This window comes from Adiantum capillus-veneris, chromosome 25, assembly GCF_014529385.1.
Source record: "Adiantum capillus-veneris isolate H3 chromosome 25, ASM1452938v2, whole genome shotgun sequence".
Taxonomy (NCBI): domain Eukaryota; kingdom Viridiplantae; phylum Streptophyta; class Polypodiopsida; order Polypodiales; family Pteridaceae; genus Adiantum; species Adiantum capillus-veneris.
The window spans coordinates 11,449,385-11,466,690 of NC_140955.1; positions in this window are offsets into that span (position 1 = coordinate 11,449,385).

Genomic DNA, 17,306 nt, shown 5'->3' on the forward strand with positions numbered 1-17,306 from the left:
AACACTTATTACTTTGATAAATCGGGGAATATTGTAGCTCCTATTTTCTCAGATAAACTTTGTAATTAATGATCCGGGGCTACAAGCTTCCAGATTGAATCAACCTGTCATTACCCACCTTTGGTACAACTCCCAGATTATTCGTTTTGACCACCAAACACCTTGGCTTAGGTATAAAAGCCAATTTTGGTAAGTTATTATCAAGTTTTGGATAATGAAATACACAGCGTGAGCTAACGATGCTCACTCCTCTCCCTCTCGTGCTTCCTACTCCCTCCCCGATTGTCACATTGCAGTCACGTTTGTTGCATTGCAACCGCAGGTAAGAGCTCTACGCATTGACGTAAACACATCACGGTATTTCGTAGCTTTTTGTATCGCCGACCCGCAGCCTAATTTCATCATAACTAGGAATTTACACTTTCAAATCAAAAACTAAGAATAGGCGGGCTATTGGGGCATCATTACTAAGCATTCAGATGCATTCTGGGTCGAAAATGACTATGTCAAAAATCCACTGTTGTTAATAATCGCGATTTTGGAACTTGACCTAAAGTGGGGTTTGAGACCATAAGCATGTGTTCTTAGGTCTTATAAATATTTCCTAGAAGTTTCATTACGTTTGGATGTCATTTGATGCTGTAACGAATGTGATTTGTTTGCCAATGAGCAATTGGCTTTTGGTGATGTCAGTCACTTGAGTGTAGCTTGAGTTAGATGTGAGTTGTTAGTTGTTTTTCGAGAGATTGACAACCTCTTGTAGCCTCTATGCACTAGTCAAAAGTCATCCCATGGATTGACAATCTAATCGTGGTTCTCGCTAAATCTGCAATAAGATAGGATGGTGAGGTTAGGCATGCGTCCCACAATGGAGGGTGACTTGAGATTCTGTTTTCCAATCTGACTTGAATCGGCTAATTTAGTTGGCAGTGAGTGATTAATATTTGGACTTCCTATTGCTTCCTAGCTATTTGTAATTTTGAACTTCTTACCTTCTAGATTTGGTGGAATTCTTTGCTCAATAGCTTTCATGGTTCTCCTTTGCTCTATTTGATCTACACTTGCTATTGCTTGATTTGCTTTAAGCTCTTCTGAAGTTTTGTTTAATGGAGATGAATCATTCTTCAATAAAATTTGCTTTGATATCGGCCTCCATTTTAATTGTGCTTGAGGACTTTGTGCTGTCGTCCGCGGGTGACCAGTCTTGGTCTCCATTCTTGGTTGTCTATGATGACTCCATCATGTTTGAATTATGTATCTCTGACATCTTCTGAGCCATTGGCATTCCCATTATGACGTCATCTGGCATATCTTTTGTTTGTGATCACGTGAAATTGATCTATGATATTCTATAAACTTACTTCAATGGTGGTGGAGATGATTCCCCAACATTCTGCTCGTTTATCTCCTAATATGATCACAAATTCAGGAGAAAAGTGCATATTAGCTAAAGTGTGAAAAATCCCATTCTCACATTGCTCAAATAACTTTTTCTTATAAAGGGCATGTCTTCTTTAGCACTATAAATTATTATAATTATAATTTTCATAAATGAACTTTTGTGCATATATAAACCTATGTATTGATTGTAAAAATAGATACAACATTTTTCCATTAGAGAACCATTGAATTGGCATTTTAGGATTGACTTGGCAAATACAGTTCTAGTTCAAACAAGCGATTTAGCTCATCATGCTATTTATTCAAAGCTTTGATTCCCCTTGCACTTCATTCAACATGGTTCACTTGGACCTTGATTAAATGATGGTCATATGTGAATGTGCCATTTTTAGGAAAGACATTCTTTATCCATACTAGAATAGGGATACTATGATTTCTTGCTTGGCCCAACGTATTTTGGCGTTCACTTTCTAAATCACATGTAATTTTTCTTTCTTAATTTGTGTTCTTTTATTGTTACATTTGCTATCTAGATTGGCCACCTGTCCATTCTAGGTTAGTTTTTTGGCTAAGATACACAATAAACATGAATATGAAATAAAATACAAGCATGCTTTTCTTGGGAAAGAAAGATAGAAAATATAGAAAAAATGAGTGTGGATTGGATGGGTGGTCAATCTATGTGTAGATATATACATGTAAAAACATACGACCATCACTTGACCTAGAATGGACAGGTGGTCAATCTAGACAACACATGTAACTCTTAAAGAACATGGTTATGCATGTTTTTCCTAGAAAAGATTGCATTCACATATGACCATCACCTTACCTAGAATGGATAGGTGGTCCATCTCAAGTGCACACATGCATAACAAAGTACATCCCACAAGCTAGCCTGGAATGGATAGATGGCTAAGATACACGATACACATGAATATGAAAGAACATACAAGCATGCTTTTCTTAGGAAAGAAAAATAGAAAATATAGGAAAAATGAGCATAGATTGGACAAGTAGTCAATGTATGTGTAGATATGTAAATGTAACAACATACAATCATCACCTGACCTAGAATGGATGGGTGACCAATCTAGATAACACGTGTGACTATTAAAGAGCATGGTTATGCATGTCATTCTTAGAAAAGAGCACATTCAGGTATGACCATCACCTGACCTAGAATGAACATGTGTCCAATTGTGAGGTCCCTGCCCCTTCTCGAGAGGAGCGGAGTACCTTTGATAGGTCTCCAATCCTGAGAAAGAAAAACCAACGGACATTGCCTTGGCTACTACGTAACCATGGGCATGAACCGTTAGTGAAGGATTGGTCCTATCTCGCTATGGCGGAGCGTGACCACCATAACCCTATCTAAAAACTATCTATAATCAATTATACCTAAAAGTATAAATCTTAGAGTGACCAACCTGTGCGCTTTTTTTTCCATGTTTCACAAGCACAGCCGCCAAGGTTTATCTCTTTTAAGATTTATGACTAATAAAAAAATTCTAGCGTTGGAAAGTTACCCGACTCATCGGGTCCACCCGTCCATAGAATGATACCGTCAGCGTATCATTCTCCCACTTTCCACACCACACTCACCATTCTTTTGTTATCTAATTACTACCACACTGTTTAAACATACATGCTCCTTACTTTATTTATGATACTGGTTCGTTAAAACGGCCCTTCAAACAGTATTACAAACAATAGTCAAACAAGAAGTCGTCCTATTTTAAACCAACAACCCTTGGATTAAGTTCACTCAAGAATCTCTACTGGCACTATTATGTCCGATCGGTATATACATTATTTATAAAAACCCTTGTCCTCATGAGCGTCCCATACCGCTCGACAAGTACTCGTTGTGCTAATCTGGACATACTCCCGTCACAGCAACAACGGTGCCAATCTGGGCGTCATCCTCACACCACGGCAAAACAAAACTACAGTATCCAGCTGGGCTAATCTGGGTGTACTCCCACCACAACATCAGTGGTGCCATCCTGGGCATCATCTCACGCCTCAGCAGCTGCCACATAATACCAGCGCTAATAAGTAGAGAGACTTGAGAGAAACCATACCGAAGGTTTTGGACAAACATTCTTTCCTATAGCAACCAGTTTAACCAGACAATCTTTCCTACTTGTCAAACATATGACGAGTTTCTTGGGCTTAAGCCCCGTGGTTTTGGTCCGTGTTTTCTTTTCATAAGGTAAATAATATATTCCTATGGTCTCGCATATGCAATGATGCATAACTTGAAACTGCAATACTAACCTGTACCATAGCTCCGATTGGTCCAATTGGTAGAGACATAGCATTTTCCGCAGAGATTCCACCGTTACTTGTACCAGCTTCATGATCATTACCACCTTGGGTTCGAGCACGCTTTGGAGCCATTTTTTTTGTACTACACTTATGTTATACACTTAGAACTTTAAATCGGTCAATTTCCCTAGTAATCTCCTTGTTTTCAAAGAGAGTCTGTAATTTGAACCCTCGCCAACTCAGATTCACACTTAGTGTTGTTGTTCTACATCTAATTCTATACATCAAATATTTGCTAATCTTAATCAATCAAAAATTAAGTGTGTAAATTACGAGTGAAAGTTTAGAAATGCATTACTTTTATGCATAACATTTCTAATCCAATTCTAACTTCAATTCTATACTTCAACTAAATCAATTTTTAGTATTATCAAAATTCTATTTAACCTAATAGACAATAACATTGGTGAATGAGAATTTCATCATGTATAATAAGAATATGATGAGTTCTCTTATGTATTACCTTTCAATTAACAATATATAAGTTAATAGTGAAGATGTACTAACTAGAGAGAGTAGGTATACTTAGAGAGATTAGAGTAAGAGAAAACATACACACACATCTTTTCTAAAGTTAATTGAATCTTACTATCCATTAGAAAGATTAGAGTAAAAGAGAACACACACACATACTTTTCTAAAGCTAATTGAATCTCACCAATCTATTAGAGAGATTAGAGTAAAAGATAACACACACACATACATATCCTTCTTAAAGCTAATTGAATCTTACTAATCTATTAGAAGATTAAAGTAATAGATAGCACACACACACACACATAACGAATTGAATCTTACTAATCTCTTAGAGAGATTAGAGTAGGATACAGCACACACACACACACACACATAACCTTCTTAAAGCTAATTGAATCTTACTAATCCATTAGAGATTAGAGTAATAGATAGCACACACACACACACATATCTAATTGAATCTTACTAATCTATTAGAGAGATTAGAGTAGGAGATAGCACACACACACACACATAACCTTCTTAAAGCTAATTGAATCTTACTAATCCATTAGAGATTAGAGTAATAGATAGCACACACACACACATATCTAATTGAATCTTACTAATCTATTAGAGAGATTAGAGTAGGAGATAGCACACATGCACATATATCCTTCTTAAAACTAATTGAATGCTCAATTAATACACACCTTATTAGTCCACTAGAGTTTTTTCTCTCTTAGTGGTTTGTGAACGCCTTCTCTCTAAGAGAAGTGGCAGCACTTCGTGAGCACTATAGAGGCAATCTCTATGTCTAAAGTGTGAGCATGGATGCTCTATTTATAGCAGAAAGAAAAACATCCAACTTTTTTTTCAAAAAAAAATATTTTTTTATTTTTTTATTTTTTTCCAAAAATCATACCCGCGTTTTTGGTATCCTTGTGGTACCCATGCGCTTGACCACTTTGTCATTATCATCAAAAGATAAGGCCACACAAACCCCCCCTCATTAAGATTAGTCAAGAGTAGCCTCTCCTTTTTCATGTGACAGTGTGTCCCACTTTGTCCCCTCCTATGTGATCCATGTGCCTTCATTTGTCATCCCTGTGTATTCTTTTGTCTTTATAATTATTTTATTTATTTCTTTAATGATAATTTACTTTACATTTTTATGTTAAACTTTACAGTCTTATATTAACTTTATAGTAGTAAAAGAAAATTCTACAATCAGTAACTAAGTCTTACAATAAGTTAATTAGTGATTCATATAGCTAAACATGTCATAATTTTGTAGCTTAAATTTTAAATTCTAGGTTTTCTCAATCTACGATTCATAATTTGAACTTGAATATCTTAAATAATGAGTGATGGTTAAAAAAAATTCAAATGCGTAATAGAACTTGTGTGAAATTTGAAAGTAGAGACCTTACACCAATCTCAATAGCACATATGCATAACAAAGTACATCCCACCATAACCTAGCCTGGAAGGGACAAATGGCTAAGATACACAATACACATGAATATGAAAAAACATACAAGCCTACTTTTCTTGGGAAAGAAAGATAGTCAATGTAGAAAAAATGAACCTTGATTGTACATGTGGTCAATCTAGTGTAGATATACACATGTAACAACAAATGACCATCATTTGACCTAAAATGGATGCGTGGTCAACCTAGATAACACATGTGACTATTAAACAACATGGTTATGCATGTCATTATTAGAAAAGAGCACATTCACATGTGACCATCACCAGACCTAGAAAAGGCAGGTGGCCAATTTGAATAGCACATTAGGAAAATTTTGAACTCATTTTTGGGCCTTTTAAGAGTGCCACATCATCAAAGTTGTACAAAAGAAAGCAACCCGGTAGACCCCTCTAAACATTGCTTAGAACCCCATGACATGATCTATCATTGGAAAGTTCTTGAAAAATGGATTCTAAAGAGCCAAGGTCCGAAAAGTTTGGATGACTTCTATGAAAGTTATGCCATTTTTTTTCAATTAACCAGGTTTTGTTACCGTTACGGTAATCTAAAATCACCTTTTTCTAGATCTACATGAAGGCAATGTCCGATACATGCATGCTATATATCAATACATATCATTTGAAGAGTAGATTCAAATATCCAACCTCCGACAAGTTTGGATCTTATTTGCAAAAAATGTACCGATCCCCACTTTCTGAAAGCTATGCCACATCAAAAATTCTTACAAGGCCCATTTTTTAGTCCAAACTTTTCCTAATGACGTATATATAACAAAGTACATCCCACCACAACCTAGCCTCGAAGCGACAAATGACTAAGATACACAAAACACATAAATATGAAAGTACATACAAGCATGCCTTTTTTGGGAAAGAAAGATAGAAAATATAGAAAAAATGAACTTGGATTGATCATGTGGTAAACCTATGTGTAGATATACACATGTAACAACATACGACCATCACTTGACATAGAAGGGATAGGTGGTCAATCCAAAAACACATGTGCCTATTAAAGAACATGGTTATGTATGTCTTTCCTAGAAAAGAGCTGCATAACAAAGTACATTCCACCATAACCTAGTATGGAATGGATAGATGAATAAGATATTCAATACACATTAATATGAAAGAACATACAAGCACACTTTTCCAAGGAAATATGGATAGAAAAAATAGAAAAAATGAATCTGGATTGGACAAGTGGTTGATCTAGGTGCAAATATACCTATGTAAGATCATACACACGTGTATGAAATAACATACAAGCATGCTTTTCTTGGGAAAGAAAGATAGAAGATATAGAAAAAATGAGTCTAGATTGGACAGGTGGTCAATCTATGTGGAGATATGCACATACAACAACATATGACCTAGAATGGACAAGTGGTTAATCTAGACAGCACATGTGACTATTAAAGATAAAAAATGAACTTTGATTGTACTTGGTTAATCTATGTGTAGATATACACATGTAGCAACATAAAACCATCACTTGACTTAGAATGGATATGTGGTCAATCTAAACAACACATGTATCTATTAAAGGACATGGTTATGCATACATATGACCATCACTTGAGCTAGAATAGACAGGTGTCCAATCTAAAATGCACATATCTTAATTTGTGTTCTTTTATTGTTACATGTGCTATCTAGATTAGCCACCTATCCATTCTAGCTCAAGTGATGCTAATATGGTGATTCTTATGCATACATTCTCTCTAGATTGTTTACCACTGGGTCAACAACACAACATAACTCAAGTTTCGTACCAAAGTCTTATCTTTTGCGAGTTATGAAATGCTGCGGATTATGGCTATAAACGTCATTTGTAATGAGTAGTTATTCTAGTTTCAGAAGCTGGGGTGCAATGGCACTTCCAGATTGTAAATACAAAGCCATTTGACCCTTTCAACCCCATTTTTGGTTAAACCTAAGGTAGCCTTAGTATATAAGGTACCTAGGTCATTTTGTAAAAAAAAAAAATTAATCATAATCAAAACTTTAGTGCTGTCATCTACTGTGTGTGAGAGAGAAAGAGAGTGAGCGTGAGCTTTATCCTCTAGCTACGCCCGGCTCGCTCAACCCATTGGAGATCCAACTGCACCATTGTTGTAGGCTCGAGGAGAGCTACGCGACAACGCCAAGCATTCCACGCGAGACGAAGCGCACACTCCAACGCATCTATGAGCTATTTGTGGCCGTAAGTGTATCAAACGATGTCTGTTTTCTGCGTGCTAGTAGTCTATAGAATCGTGGCGACATAAGCTACGCATAGGTACTCATAAATTTCAATTTCGGGCACTTTCAAAATTCTACTCTGTCATCCTTTACGTTTTTCGTTTTCCGCAGATGGGTTTAGAGTGAGGGTTTTGAGTGTAGAAGCTTAGGGACATGTGTATCCTAGTGAGGGGATGGTGTTCCTTAAGTTTCGTACGAATCTGGCATGATTAGGTGAGTTACCTTCCGTATGTGTGTATGTGGCTAGGTGGTGTAGTTGAGAGCAGTGAGGTTCTTGATTGTGGTTTAGTTGGCCTTCCAGAGTGTTGTATGTGTAGGATGGTCTCAGCCTGACAAGATAAAGAGATTTCCTCCGTGTGCCTATCGTGTCATCTGTGTCCTCGATTGACATTATGTTGATCTAGGTAGTGTTTGCATGCACTTCATCGGTGTGTGAGTCTCTCCGTCCAACATTGGCGCCGTTGTTGGGGACACAAGGACCTAAGTAGGTTTCCTACTAACACTCGTGTGAAGGTTGCTTGATTTAGTTTCGGCTAAATAAAGCGTTTTTCTTAAGTGGATCCGGAAGAGGATATTCCGTGATCAAGTGGATAGCCAGGAAGAGTGTGTCTTGCCGAGGGTCTGCGACTAAATAAGTTTAGTTAGGATCTGTGGATTAGAGTAGTTGTTGGTGGTCGAGTGATTTGTGAGGTGATAAAAGCGTTTATTAGTCCGTGTGTGGCAGTGAAGCGTTTTTCTACTCATAGATGCAAAACCCCATATGATTTGTAGGAGTAGCTTTAGGTAAGTAATCCGATTCTGATCTGGAGCTATTCAGCACTGAATTATTTGCTAAAGTGCTTGATTGCATTTGAAATCACGGAAAAGTGTGCTTTTGAGGATAAAAATGCATTAAACAAGCTTTTGTGGATATTTTTGTATGACTGACTGATGTTGTGCATATAAAAGAGCATTTGCAAGGGTTCTGTGAAGAAACCCTACAATTCTGCAAACATAGACATCCTACGCGTAGGATGTCTCAAGGGGGTTCTGGAGACCAAATTTGAAAATTTTGACTGCACCAGTGTGTTCAAAAGGGGGGTTTTACCCTAAGTAGACATTGAAACTAGAGCTTTGACCAACTCTTGACACCCAAAAGACCAAAGACGGAGTGTCAAAAACGCGAAAACAAGAAACTTAAGATTCTGAGCACAATTTTGAATAAAAACTGGTAGGAATGCTTGAAAAGTAGTGCTCAAGACTTGGGGATGCCTGTGGATGAATTCTGCCAAAAATTTCATCAGTAGACATCCTACGCGTAGGATGTCTAGAGAGTGATTCTAGAAGCAAAAATCAAGTTTTGACATCATACCCATATTCTGCATGTTGTGTTGGACACACACACTAAAACTCATGTCATTTGGACATATAGACTGAGAGTTAAGGGGATGTTACTCTTTCAGAGAAATATTTTCCCAAAAGTGGTGATTCTGAGCAATTTTGACATCCAAAATTTGTTGTGATCACATATTCTTGTTATATGCATCAAGAAGCACCCTGGGTAGAAACAGAAGTCCTTTCTGAGAAAAAAAGACATCCTACGCGTAGGATGTCTCCAGAGCACTTTTGGCAGGGAATTTGGGAAAACTGAGGTTACCAGTGGGTTCAGAGGGTAGGTTTTACCCTAGTAACATATTGACTTGGGTGTTTTTCCCTATTTTTGTTGACCAAAAGCCAAAAGGCGAAGTCAGAAGATGTAAAATTTTAGAAAAGGCTTAAATTGAGTGATTTTTGCATGTTTTTGCAATTGTGAAGCATACTTGCACTTGCTGAGAGCATAAGGAAGCATCAGGGACACTTCAGTCTCAAAAAATCAGCAATAGACATCCTACGCGTAGGATGTCTACAGGGTGATCTGGTGAAAACTTTGAAAATCTGAGGTTACTAGTGTGTTTAGAAGGTAGGTTTTACCCTATTTTCACCTGGAAAGTGGAAATTTGACCAAATTTTGACAAATCAAAGCCAAAAGACGAGAATTGCCAGACATCCTACCCAAATTGTGTCCAAAGCTTTATTTTGAGACCAAAACCATAATATGGCTGCATGAATATGTCTTGAATGATATATTGAGTGACTAAAAGGGGTTTCACCTCATTTGGGTGAGAAAATTGGGTTCAAAGTGGACTTTAGCACTTTTGACTGAAAAAAAGGCAAGAATAGCTAAAATTTGGGACTTTTGAAATCCAAACCAAAATCTAAGCATACCACTGGGTTACTGACATCAAGGGGAAGCTGTGGGACAAGTCTGGGGTCAAACAGGCCAAAAAGACATCCTACGCGTAGGATGTCTTCCTTGTGATTTTGGACTCTCAACAAAATTATGAGCATAGCACAGTGATCAGCACCTTAAGGAGAGTCTGTGGTTCAAATTTGGGTTCATTCTGAGCAAAAAGACATCCTACGCGTAGGATGTCTCCTGCATGATTTTGAAACCAAAATTCTACTGTGACCATACCATGCTGTCATATAGCCTTAGATAAGCCTCCTAGGCAAATTTGGTCCAATTTGGAGTTGATTTGACTTGGGAATTCATCAGAACAGACATCAGGCTTTTGGAACAGATTCTTGATCATTTGACCAACCTAAAGGTCTCAAAATAAAAAAGTAAAAATAGCTGTGAGTTTGGCACATCAAGGGGAAGCTATAGTGCAAGTTTGAGCTGAAACAGAGCAAAATGACATCCTACGCGTAGGATGTCTCCAGGGTCATAAAGTGGTCAAAATTCTAATGTAGCCATATAGGGAGGTTCTAAGTGTCTCAAGGATTCCAGATCTTTTTTCAAAAGTGAATTTGAACCTTGTTTGGACTATTTACCAAGCAAAAACAAGAATTGTCAGACATCCTACTCTTGGAGTGCACTAGAAGCTCTTGCAGCCTAAATCTTGACCTATTGGCATCCAAATTCAATTTTGAGTATACCATTGGGTTCCTGAGCACTAGGAGAATCTTGGGATCAAGTTTGGACAAAATCTGAGCAGATAGACATCCTACGCGTAGGATGTCTCCAGCTTGATTTAGGACTCCAAACCAACCTATGAGCACACCACTGTGATCAGCACACCAAGGAGAATCTAGGGTGAAAATTTCAAGTCATTCTGAGCAAAAATACATCCTACGCGTAGGATGTCTCAAGGCCATTTTTAGGTCCAAATGAAATTCTGAGCATAGCATTGTGTTGCTGGACTTAAGGGGAGTCTCTAGACCATATTTTGTTAAATTCTGAGTATATAGACATCCTACGCGTAGGATGTCTCTAGGCAAGTTTTAGGGTCCAACTGTAATTTGGACCATATAGAAGTGTTCACAGTGTCACAGAGATCCCAAATCTTCTTTTAAAATTGAATTTGGACTCATTTTGACCAGTCTAAACTACATTTCACTGTTTTGGCCATAACTTTCACAAACGGTATCGGATCGGAAAAGTTTTTGTATCAAAACGTAGCCTGAGAGCGGCTCTACAGATCTTAGAGCAAAACTTGAACTGAATGGTGCCGATGGCAACCAGTTAGATCAACTTTGAAAAAAACGTCGTTTGAGGCCTCAAAATTCATCCGCAAGTTAGGGGTGTCTGAAAGCGACAGTTTGCGAGAATTGTGACGAAACAGTTGCGGTTTTGGACATAGTTTCAACTTTTCCCTAGCCAAAGAACTTGAACACAGTGGACTAAGTCTACTTGAACCAAGCAAAAGCTCTTAAGACCAGAAATCATGTCTACTCTAGATTCAAATGCAGCTTACACAAGCTTGGAGATCCCGACGATAGAGGAATATCCTCCCACAATGGATCTTCCAAACTTGCAGTTGATAAAGATCCATCTTGTTGAGAGAGTTTGGATGATTGGTCATGAGAGTGAAGGACTATATAGATACATTGACGACAATGAGGTCAATCTTTATAGGTGCTCAGATCCATACCTAGAAGAGATAACAGATTACAAGCTCTTATATGTCTACACATACGGAGTCGACTATCAATGGAGATCTATAGTTGTCGACAAGTATGGACGAGAATACAGAGTTGTAGAAAGCACAAATCCACAAAGTGTACTAGAAAAAGGTGGAATAAATATTGAAACCTCAACTCCATATTGGCGTTGTAAACTCCAAAGCATAGTAGCTTGCATTTTTCGAAACACTGTGGGCTCATTAATGTAGTACCCTTGGCAATTAAGAGGTTTAATACGGCTAACCTCTAAGTTTTCTGCCCTTGGTACCACCACCCTCCCTTGATACCACCACCGGACACCCGACCCCGACTCTGACCTTTACCTCAAACAAGTCCTCAAACAACCCAACCAACGCGCACCGATGCCCTCAGGTTACTCGGTTCTTTCTCACGAACTGCAGGGCCATCACCTTCCTTGCCTTGTAACACCCTTCAACTTCGCCTTCCCCTTCGACACTTTACCACCCTAGCACCCCCTAACAACCCTTACACCTTCGAACTCTCCATAACTGCGTAGCCCGCCTTTCACCGGTCATCAGACCATGTAGCAGCCAGCCTTACACTACATAACACACCATGCCCGCCTCTGTGAGGTTTTGCACCATGCCCGCCTCTGTGAAGTATTACGCCATAGCTGCACCATAGTTGCGCCATAGCTGCCCATACACGCAGTCACCACAGCAAACCAGCATGTCACGCATTGCTTGGTCTGTCACACCTGCACACTGCCTAGCCCGCACATTGCCTAACACTACCTAGCTTGTCTACTCACCGGGCGTCAGACCCTGAAGCAGCCACTCCAGCCGAACCCGACCCTTCCCAACTTGCTGCCAAGCGGCATAACTGCCCAACGATAGGCGACAACGACCCCTGCTGAACCCCGTCAACCTCCTCCTCTGAAGCACATCCTCCTCAGAAGCACGTCCACCTCGTCAACCTCGTTAACCTCCACCTTAGGCGCACGTGTCACTGTGTAGGCCAGTTTCCCACGCTATGAAGGCCATGAAGAAATAGGTGCACGTCTCACTGTGAAGGCCAGATTCCCACGCCATGAAGTAGGAGTCCGCATGCTTGATTAATTTTGTTTTCAGGCCGAATTCCCACGCCTTGGTGTTTGAGGCGAGGCGAGCTAGCTTGATTACAAGTGGTTTTTAAGCTAGCTTAATTACAAGTGGTTTTTAAGCTAATAGATCCATACTAACCCCCGACTTCACCAATATCTATTACCCTAACTTGATTAAACATGAATTCACCAACTCCAACACCTTCCGGCACCACAATCATCAACGATCCCGCTTCCCCGATCGAGGAGCCACATGTTAACAACCTCTTCATGGAAAACAATCTCTCAATGGATCACCTCACACTTGACCCTTACAAGAACAACACCGACGAACTCGACTATCTCTCGGAGGAGTCCTTCGACTTCTCCCCCAACCCTCACCAAGCCACCCTTAGAGTTGAAGACTCACCCAATCGCTTTGAGCCCAATCTAGACAATGAACCCACTTCACCCAGCCATAATCCTCCTACGAAAACCAAACCCAACCTTCTCATCACCTTCTCCACCATCCAACACCAATCCTCCTCACCTAACGGGTCGAGTCCTTCCTCTCACCCACCTCCACCAACTACAAAAATCACCCCCTCCTCTTCATCCAAGTCCCCCAATTCCACTTCGCAAATATCACGTCCCCTTTCCCCCACTAAACCCAAGGAATTCGAAGACATCATCAACCTCTCATTAGTGGAATTCAAGAAGTTACATAATAAGCTAACCAAAGCCTCCTTGTACACCACTCACTTGGTAGAACTTCATAAAAACAATGCCAATCCCAATAGCCTCAATATGAAACCACCACGCTTACATTTGGAAGATACCCAAGCCCAAGCTCTCCTTAATGCCAAATTCACCGCCCTTACAATCCAATATCAAATGGATTGTACTCTAGCCCTTACCCAAGCGCAAGAGCTTCTAGTGCAAAACCTACAATCTAAAGTTGAGGGATAACACCTCGAAGTAGAAAGCCGCCTCACCAATCTTGTGAAAAATCTTTCTTGTATCACCTTGCCCCGATTAGCCTCTTGCGATTGGCACCAATACCTAAGGGTTTGGAAGGAATCCTCTCTTCAACAATTTCTTGCCCTAATGCAATCCTTTATCGTTAACTCTCACTTGGCCTCCTCAAAGGAAGAAGAAGCTCACAAATCTAGGAAACTCTCTATAGCTACCATGAAGGAGGGAATCCTACACCTCCCAAAGGAGCAAACTATCAAAGAGCTTGTGGAACTTGAAGTCAATAAACGTTTAAAATCTCTCCCATTTTCCAAACCCCATACTATTGCAACCCATGCTATTGCAACCTCCACCAATCCCCGCTACTCCAAAACTTCAAGTCACCATCCTCCCTCCAAAGCCCCTTTTTGCCCCCCTAGATCCTCACACCATACCCACAAACCATCCAAGGATCTCTCCCATCCCCCCCATCCTACACACTCCTTCTTATCCCCTACCAAACCTCTTAACCAATCTTCCAAAAACCCAAAATCCCCCTCTCCACCATGTTCCCCACCATCTAAAAAACCTCTTAAGCACCTCATGCCCAAAGAACCTACTTTAGCTCCTAAATATCCTAAATATCCTCTCAATCACATTCATAACCTCTTCTCACCCAAGATCCCTCCTTCTTCCATCGCCAAACCTTTTCCCTACAACAAATTTACCAAACCTTCAAAACACAACAAACCCGCCAACATAAACCTAAACCTCAATCGTGATAGCAACCGTTTTGGCGTTCACAACCGAGATGGCTACAATGATGGCAACCACAATGGCTACAATGATGGCACCAGTAATGACAACCTAAAGGACAACTGTGATAACAATCATAATGGCAAGGAGTTGGGAAAAGGGAGAGGGAGGAGGGATTAGGGCCTTCACATCCATTGTCTTGGATCCACTTGCTTTTTAGTAAGCCCCCCCTCCTCCCAAACCTTTGGATTGGTTTATCCCTCTCTACCTCACCAGCTTCCGCACAAATTCCCCCCACCCCTATCCATGAGCATATGAAGAGAAGGAAAAGAATCAGGCGTAAGTTTTGGCTTCCCCTCACTAATCCGCATGCTTACCAGCTCATGCTCTTTGGTAAGCTTCCCTCACACTCACCTGTTACTAACCATACCTCTTGTTTTGTACATAACCTTACCACTCGTCCCCTCTCTTTCAACGAAAATAAATGCTTATACTTAGGGCTTAAATACATTCCCCCACCCCCCAACCCCCCACCCAAGCTCATCCTCCAAGCCCACGAAGCCTTGTCTAGAAGCCTTCAACTCAAAGTGTTCTTTCAAAATTCACCTTTCAACCCACCTTCCCTTTTCAAATCCCCTAACCCCTCTTGGATGCCCCCCTCCCTAAACCCTCAATTAAAAAACATCACACTTCAAAACCACCTAAATCTAATTTCTACACTTTCAGGCTATAACACCTCACGCTCTAAATTTCCTAATTTTGTCAAACAAGCTCTCAAAACCCTTTCTAAAGACTCCTCCATAATCATTAAACCGGCCAATAAAAACCTAGGCCTCACCATCCTCTCTAGAGAGTGGTATGACCAGGAGGCCCTTAGGCAACTCAATGACCAATCCACTTATCAGCCCGTTACCATACCACCACGCAACTACATTGCCTCCTTACTCTACTCCATCACCATTAAATACACTCTCCTTACTCTAGAGGAATCAACCTTTATTCTGACACCGATTTCCAAACCCTTCAAACCTTGCCCTATCCAATTCCTTCCTAAGATCCATAAACCTTCCCTTGTAGCCCGCCCTATTTGCTCCTATCGAGGATACATGTTAGAAAATGCCTCCAAATGGCTACACTACCAACTCTACCCTATCCTCCTTACACAGAAACAACACCTAAAGGACTCACTATCCCTCATCATAGATCTCCAAAATAAACCCTTCCCTCCACACAGTCTCCTCTTCACTTTTGATGTGACCTCTCTCTACCCTAGCATCCCCATATCCCAAGGACTTCTAGCTCTTAGAAGTTCTATCACTAACCATTTTGATAATCCTAAAACGGAGTTCATCATCTCACTTGCCACCCTAATCCTCTCACACCATTATCTTTGCTTCAAAGATAAAGTGTGGAAACAAATAAAAGGCATGGCTATGGGGTCAAAATTTGCAGTAGTTTATGCTTGCCTATTTCTTTGTCACTTAGAAAACCACTGCCCTCTTATCCACAACCCCAACCTGGCGTATTATAAAAGATTCATAGATGATGCGTTTGGAATCTGGACAGTCACACTTAGCATACTCTCCAAAGCACTAGACTCCTATGCCGCCCCTCTACAAAGGCATATAGTGATCACCCATGTCATCTCCACCTTCGAAGCCACTATCCTGGATGTCCATTTTCATAAAGGACATTGATTTAACCAATGTGGCATTCTAGACTCTAGCTGCCACCAAAAACCACTAAACTCTTACCAATACATACCGTGGATCTCTTGGCACCCTCTCCACCAAAAGTTGGCTTTTATAAAAGCAGAACTCAGACGATATATCATTAGAGAGAGCACCTCAAAGGGCTTCTCAAGCCTAAGAAAACTCTTCTTCCAAAGGCTCCTTTGCAGGGGTTATCCTAGAGGGTTTTTAATTAAAGTCTTTTGCTCAATCTCTTACCAAGAGAGACCTTCTCTTTTAAGCAAAATTCCACAACCCAAAAAAGTTCTCCCCGCTATCTTTAAACTTCCTTTCTCACCAGAAACTCGGAAACTCAATCCTACCCGTACCATTGGAAAACCTCTCCACCTAGCCTGCAGCCTTTCCCCCTCCCTTGCACATCTCGACAAACCCACCCTTTGTTGGACTAATGGCCCTAATTTAAGCTCTATCCTAACTAGAGCCTTAAAACCGCATTGAAGAGCATCTCTTTCCCCTTATAGTTTACCCTACCCTAACACCCATTTTTTGTGTTTTGCAGGAATACGCCCAAAGATTTCACATACTTGGACAACCCCTTCTTGGCCTTTTTCCTCTCCCCCTTTTTTTTCCTAGTCTTTTTTGAGCCTCCCTCGACAAGGAATCTCCCCCTTTTTTTTCCTAGTCTTTTTTGAGCCTCCCTCGACAAGAAACCTCGACATACCTCGGGTCATTGTACTCCCTTCTTTGTGTTGATCTCATGATGTAAAGAAAAACCCCCATACCACCAACTACCCTCTACCCTTTACCATTAAAAGTGTTTATTGCCCAAACATTTGGATATGGTAATATTGTCATACCTCTCTCTCTCTCTCTCTCTCTCTCGCAAACCCCCCATCCACCCCCATCTCCCTATATTACACATGCTAACCCACACCCTCATAGTCTCC